This window comes from Xenopus laevis, chromosome 2L (genome assembly GCF_017654675.1).
Source record: "Xenopus laevis strain J_2021 chromosome 2L, Xenopus_laevis_v10.1, whole genome shotgun sequence".
Lineage (NCBI taxonomy): Eukaryota > Metazoa > Chordata > Amphibia > Anura > Pipidae > Xenopus > Xenopus laevis.
Window position 1 is genome coordinate 102,351,453 of NC_054373.1, and position 7,966 is coordinate 102,359,418.

Below are 7,966 nucleotides of genomic sequence, written 5' to 3' on the forward strand. Positions count from 1 at the left end.
GATTTTCCCTAAGCCTTATCTATTACCTCTTCTTAATAAAGTTTGATAATGAAATATAATTTTCAAAATTTAGAATAACAGTTTGTATCTCAATCTAATTTTGTTCCATAGTCAAGAAGTAATTGATGCTTTCTTCTGGTACGATGTTTGTGAAGAAGAACTTCTTACTGGTGCAAACTGAGCAATTTTTTTTCTTTGCTTTCAGATGACACGATAAATGCCTTTTATTTCCGTTTGCTAAATCTATAATGAATCAACACTAATACGCTGAATGATATTTTTTTCCACAAAGGAAAATTACTCCCATTGTGCATATTTTTTCGAACGAATTCTATTACATTCACTAGGGAGAGCTGACAATAATAATTGTCATATACCCTAGATCTGATTATGTCAGAAATCTTCTCTCTCACATAATTTATATCAGTTTTACTATAAAGGAAAAGACTTTTTATTTTGTACCCAAAATATTGGACTTTTTTTGTTGTTCACAATGGTTGCATACTTTTAAAAACAAAATAAAAATGGAATTTACAAAAATAATACTATTAATATGTTATCGATTTTTCTTTCTTATTGTGAAGACAAGAAACAAATCAATTGGTTTTAATTATGTTTGCAGAGAATTGGCAGGGTGCTAAATGCTAATGGATCCTGGTGTAGAAAAGAACTGCAGGAGATAAAGCTAAATTTATTTTAAAACCAAATTACTTTCTACAAACTATTTTGTTGGGAAATATTAATCTTCTTCTGTGTTGTATCCTTTGTGTTAATTTATTCTTTTCTTTCTTTCTTTCTTTCTTTCTTTCTCTCTCTCTTATAAAATGTGGGCGCAGTTGGTGTTCACTATATGTCAAACTCTTAAAAAAACCATGCTTCTTTTTAACATGAAATTTTAAGACATGCTTGACATGGCACCTACAGTATGTGCTTTAGTTGCAAACAAGTATTACATAAAATATAGGGCAACACTGATTGTTTGATTTGTCCAAATACAGCAGAAAGTAAATTATAGATTCAAAATGCCAAAGCACTGCAATATAAACCATTACTGAACACCTAAAAAAAGCCAAATGTGTGCCTATTAACCAGCACAATACAAAAATTATTAAAGGTCAAGTAGCAAACCACAAAAAGACTGGGGTTCAATATATGTTTGAATGTAATGTACTATTATTATTGGCATGGAACAATTTTATACTCATTGGGAATTTAAATTATTATCATTGATTCTGATAGAATTGATCAAATTGTAATGATCAACCTGAAAATTTGATTCATACTTCCAGGAAGTATTTATATTTAAAAAACACATATATCCTTAATCATGGACATCTATGGAATTTGTCCTGTTTACTGGGCTGGGATGACAAATCCTGCAGGCTGGGACAATATGTTTAATGATATTAAAATAAATTGTATGGGCTAAACACTATGCTTTTACAACATAAGATGCTTTTAATTATTGCAGTTGGCACACAGATATAATTTATAAATGTATAAATAAATCAGGGTTCAGCCTTTTTTACTGTATTGTATTGTGTCACACTATTTAAGCATTTTTGTGGCTTTTAATGAATGCTTCTCTCTGTACTTTTAGATCGAGAGGTCTTTGGTAGGTTGAAGTGTTAGGGCTTAATGAAGATGCTTATTTGATGTAGAGCATATAACAATTCTAAACTAAAGCTTACCATGCCATGTACTATTTTTGGGGTTCTTAAAAACAAGGCACTTCAGCACAAGAAGTAGCTCTAAGGGCCATTACGTTTTAAATACCAAAAAAAAAGTATTTATTCATATAGTTCTTCTTGTGTATGTGCAGACTGACTGTCCAGCAAAAGTTGTCTTCCCTTTTGAACAAAGCTGTACTTGGTATTCTATGCTGCATGCTCATGTGCTACTATCAATTGGCAAATAGACCTAACAATTACACTTAAACCCCTTGCAAAGTTTTTACTGTAAATAGTTATTAAAACTACTCAAGCTCTTGTCAGTTTGAGGATTTTACATTAAAAAATAAAAATATCAATAAATTCACCCTAATAGCAGTTAAAATGTTTAAAGATATTTTTAGAATTTAGTTAAAAGCAGCAGTCAATTTGTATTCATCACACTGTATAAATTATATAAAATTATTTGTTGCAGTATTAATGGCGATAATACATTAATGTAAGTTGCATTGTAACATGTAAACTAAGACCCCCTCTTTTTTGTGGTAAAATAGGATTCGGCTAAAATTATCTAGCCTTCTTTTGCCCTTTAAAGGAACAGTTTAGTGTGAAAATAAAAACTGTGCAAATAGATGTGCAAAATTAAAAATGTTTCTAATATAGTTAGTTAGTCAAAAATGTAATGTGTAAAAGCTGGAGTGACTGGATGTGTAACATAATAGCCAAAACACTACTTCCTGCTTTTCAGGAAGTTAGTCAGAAAGGTTGTGGGAGCACTACATGGCTAAATAAAAACGTACTAAAATACAATGGAAGTGCTACTAATCTGGCCAAATTAACTACAGACATAGAGAAAAAGAAGAAACATTGATCAATGCACATTCCCTGGTCCTGTCACATAAGTAATCTGCAGATGCATGTATTTACAAAGACAGGGGTTTTTTAGTTACAAAATTATGATCATAATATTTTTAAGCCACCATACCACATCAAGGTAAAACCCATATGGCGGTCCCTAACTATTTAACTCTGGTCATAATACTCAAATGCTAAAGCCTCCCAGCATAAGAGCATTACCTGAAATAAAGGTCTCCCGACCTGGGCATTGGTTTAAATCATAGGTAGTGATGGGCGAATTTGCGGCGAATTCCCGCAATTCGCTGCTGGCGATAAATTTGTGAAAGCGACGCAAAAATTTGCTAGCGTCCAAAAAAAATGGACTCCGGCATGAAAAACAAGATGCCTGCGCCATTTTAGTGAATTGTTTCGCGTTTCGCAAATTTCACTGCAAATTTTATTCTGTGAAGCGAAATGCCACAGATTGCCCATCACTAATCATAGGGCTTAGTCCTCCCTCACCATTAGCTATCAAAGAGATAACCTAGACCCCAGCATTGGTTCCCTGGGGTCTAGGTTATCTATCTAATGGCGGGGGAGAACTAAGCCCCATGATTGAAACCAATGCCCAGGTCAGGAGACCTTTATTTCAGGTAATGCTCTTATGCCGGGAGGCTTTAGCATTTGAGTATTATGACCAGAGTTAAATAGTTAGGGACCGCCATATGGGTTTTACCTTGACGTGGTATGGTGGCTTATCAATCTTATGATCATAATTTTGAAACTGAAAAACCCCTGTCTTTGTAAATACATACATCTTCATAGATTACTTATGTGACAGGGGACCAGGGAACGTGCATTGATCAATTTTTCTTCTTTTTCTCTATGCCACATGGTACATATCAGTTCAGTGAGTTTGCAATTGACCCTCAGCATTCAGCTCAGATTCAAAAGCAACAGATATGACCCATGTGCCCCCCTCAAGTCTCTGATTGGTTACTGCCTGGAAACCAGGGTAATGTAAACCAAGAGAGCTGAAAAGCAGGAAGTGTTCTGACTGACATGTTATACATCAAATCACTCCAGCCTTTATACATTACATTACGGGGCTGATTCACTAAGGGTCGACTATCGAGGGTTAATTAAAATATCTTATACACGAGCCATGAACATAAATGTTGACCTATAATATTCTTGTATTTAACAACAGAGGGTACATTTGTTCCTATATATCTGACAATTGTATGTTTCCTGCAAAGCAATTACTTGTGTTCCTAAAGACTACAAAGCACAAATGTGTACATCTGTTAAATATCCCAGATCTTTTTAAAGCACAAACTTGCTGTTCTAAACACGTAACAACCTATAATGAACATCAGCGCATTGCTCTATTGGTATTTAGATTTGGGATAGCTAGTTATAATCTCAGACAGGTAAGATTCTCAGGAACCAATAAATCACAGAGCTCACCATTTTATAGTAGGCAGATAAATCTAAATTCTCTCAAAGACAAATTTCTTCCTACAGTATTTAGGCAGAATTTAGGCATGTATGGGCTGCACACCCTGGAGGCAGTCGAGAACTGGGTGCTCATGCATAAATAGTAAATACAATGTATAAAATGATGGAACTCACAGGATTTGTACAAGAACAGACAAAAAAAAGTACAAAAGAAAATAAGGTTCTTTATTTTGAGTGCCATCACTTTATACATATATATATATATATATATATATATATATATATATATATATATATATATATATATATATATATATATATAAATATATACACAGGTATGGGACCTATTATCCAGAATGCTCGGGACCTGGGGCTTTCCGGATAATGGGTCTTTCTGTACTTTGGATCTCCACACTTTAAGACTAATAGAAAATCATGTAAACATTAAAGAAACCCAATAGGCTGGTTCTGCTTCCAATAGGAATTAATTATATCTTAGTTAGGATCAAGTACAATGTACTGTTTTATTATAACAGAGAAAAAGGAAATCATTTTTAAAAGTTTGGATTATTTGATTATAATGGAGTCTATGGGAGATGGTGTTTCCGTAATTATATATATATATATCTATATCTATATCTATATCTATATATCTATATATCTATATATATATATATATCTATATATATATATATATCTATATATCTATATATATATATATATCTATATATATATATATATCTATATATATATATATATCTATATATATATATATATATATATCTATATATATATATATATATATATATATATATATATATATATATCTATATATATATATATATATATATATATATATATCTATATATACACACATACACACATATATATATATATACACACATATATACTCACCCCAGCAATGGCCTTGTGTCAATAAGCACAGCACAAAGCACTGTGTTAACAGTGTTAATCTCACCTTAATTGTGGGTCCAGGGTGACTCATGGTCCATCCTATTGAATTCAGTGGGCCTTTTAACCCCTGTTATAGGTGGCTGCAATGAAAATCCCCTATTTGATATTACTCTTACAATAATGAAGACTTCAGCTAAAGTTTTTTTCCCCAATCTGGATAAGTGCGTGTACTTCCTATTTTGTTAAGATGAGTAAAATGCCTAATAACAGTGCTCTGAAATTTTCATCCTGAATCACGTTTATTCATTAATTACTTATGTTGCTTGCATGAAAGTTGTTCTACAGATTTGAACTGATTAATGGTAGTTATTGTCAAACTCCTTAGGTAGGAATTATTTATAATAAGGACTACATAATGAAAACTTACTTAAAATGTGAATGCATATATGCATTAGTTACTGAATAATTTATAGTGAGAGAATAATACTAATACAGAATCCTATTAAAACTTTTATCTCTGTCTACGCTTTTATGTTTCAAGGTCAGGAGCACTATAATATAGTTGTGTAGATAGAATTTGTTGCTACTTTCTAAATAGATTATAGCCCTAAGATAAAGATTTTTTTTCCTGTTCTTTAATTGTGTTTTTTAAATTTTCCAAAAACAAATAAATAAACAAGCCAATTGTATAACAAAACATCAACATAGCTATTGATGTGACTCCATATGACATATTGTTGAGAAAATAATACAGTTTATGACAAACAAAATAGAACTAAAAATGTATCTCTCCTCTCAAGATAACAGTAAAATATATAGGGAATAATTAAGCTAAAATAAAGAATAGGCTAAAGCTTTAACTTTAAATTTTGCAAATATTTCCTTTACATACATAATGAAAATTATCGTATGTTTTTGTACAATACCTATTAATATATTTTAATTAGAGTAAATAAGCGGTTATATTGATTATAATTAAAATACGTAATTTTTTTTAAAACGTCCCTATTTATCACAATTCAAATTTGTAAATTTTAGATTTTTTTTTAACTTTGAACATGCTTCACCTCGAAATTTTATGAAAAGTGAATGTCTGATTATTTATTAAAACATTTCAATGTAAAAAATCCTTGAATACAACTGTAGCAACTCTCTTTGACTTCTACATGAACTTGCAAGCTTTTAGGTGCAGAAGTTTTTCATTTTAGTTTAGTTTTTTTTAATAAAAAGCAACATTCATGTTTTGGAAACCCTATTTCATGAGTTTTAGCACAATTAAACAAAATTTAATCTAGGTAACAGCCTCTAGATGCTTCCTATAGCCTTTGATGAGTGTCTGGATTCTGGATGGTGATATTTTTGACCATTTCTCTATACAAAATCTCTCCAGTTCAGTTAAATTTGATGGCTGCCGAGCATGGACAGCCTGCTTCAAATTATCCCATAGATTTTCAATGATATCCAAGTCGGGGGACTGTGACGGCCAATTCAGAATATTGTACTTTTCACTCTGCATAAATGCCTTTGTATATTTCACACAGCCCCACAGCATGATGGAACTTCCACCAAATTTGACAGTTGGTAGCAGGTGTTTTTCTTGGAATGCAGTGTTCTTTTTCCGCCATGCAAAGCTGTTTATTATGACCAAATTACTCAATTCTTGTCTCATCAGTCCAAAGCACTTTCTTCCAAAATGACTGTGGCTTGTCTAAATGAGCTTTTGCATACAACAAGCGACTCTGTGGCGTGAGTGCAGAAAGGGCTTCTTTCTCATCACCCTGCCATACAGATGTTCTTTGTGCAAATTGTGCTGAATTGTAGAATGATGTACAGATACACCATCTGCAGCAAGATGTTCTTGCGGGTCTTTGGAGGTGATCTTTGGGTTGTCTGTAACCACTCACAATCCTCTGCATATGCCACTCCTGTATTTTTCTTGGCCTGCCAGACCTGGGTTTTACAGCAACTGCACCTGTGGCCTTCCATTTCCTGATTACATTCCTTACAGTTGAAATGACTATGAGAATGACTCTGAAATCTCTGAGATAGCTTTTTGTAGCCTTCCCCTAAACCATGATACTGAACAATCTTTGTTTTCAGATCTTTTGAGACTTGCTTTGAGGATCCCATTCTGTCACTCTTCAGAGGAGAGTCAAACAGAAACACAACTTGCAATTGGCCACCTTTAATACCTTTTCTCATGATTGGACATACGTGCCTATGAAGTTCAAGGCTTAACGAGTTAATCCAACTAATTTGGTGTTGACAGTAATCAGTATTTAGCAGTTACAAGCATTTAAATTAGAAAAATTACAAATTTGATTTAATTACATACAACTGAATCTTCACTAAAAATCTTTGTTCAGAAAACACCCCAGTACTCAGATGTTCCTGGGAAATGAAAAACATACCACTGTTATCTTTTTTATTTAAAGTGGAGTAAATTATTATGCAGGCTGACAAGGGTTCCCAAATTTCATATGACTGTAGGATGAAGCAATGGTCAAATATTTCTTGTGGATCTTAGAAATGCAATTGTAAAGGAGTATAAAACCAACCTTACAGATATGTATAAAGTTATGACTTGCCATTACAGAACACAATAGTCTTCCTTGGTTGCCTATAGAAAGATTGTCCCCATTGCATACATGTGTACAAGGTTACAATAAATGCTCAAGAATCCATTCTCTATGACTATAGTTGTAGGTCACAGTCTCTGGTCCTTAGTAACCCCATAAAAGCCAAGCTGTAGCCTATCTGTATGTTTATACCTTACGAATAATAAGTGGTACGGTTATATTTAAATAGAATTGGTATAAAAACATACTCCTGAATACTTTGTCACTGATTCACAAATTGTTTTTTTACTGATTGTGCATATTAGGTTGCAAAATATCAGTATAGCAATTTAAAAAAATAACTAGGCACATTTAGCAAGTTATATTTTCATTTTGATATGTGGAATATATTTTAGCTATTTTACCTAATCAATTACTCTGTTGAATTTGACAGTAATGTCAATGTCATTGTTCATGTCAATGGTTGGATTCATTATAGTTGGTCTAAATTGCTGCTATAAATGG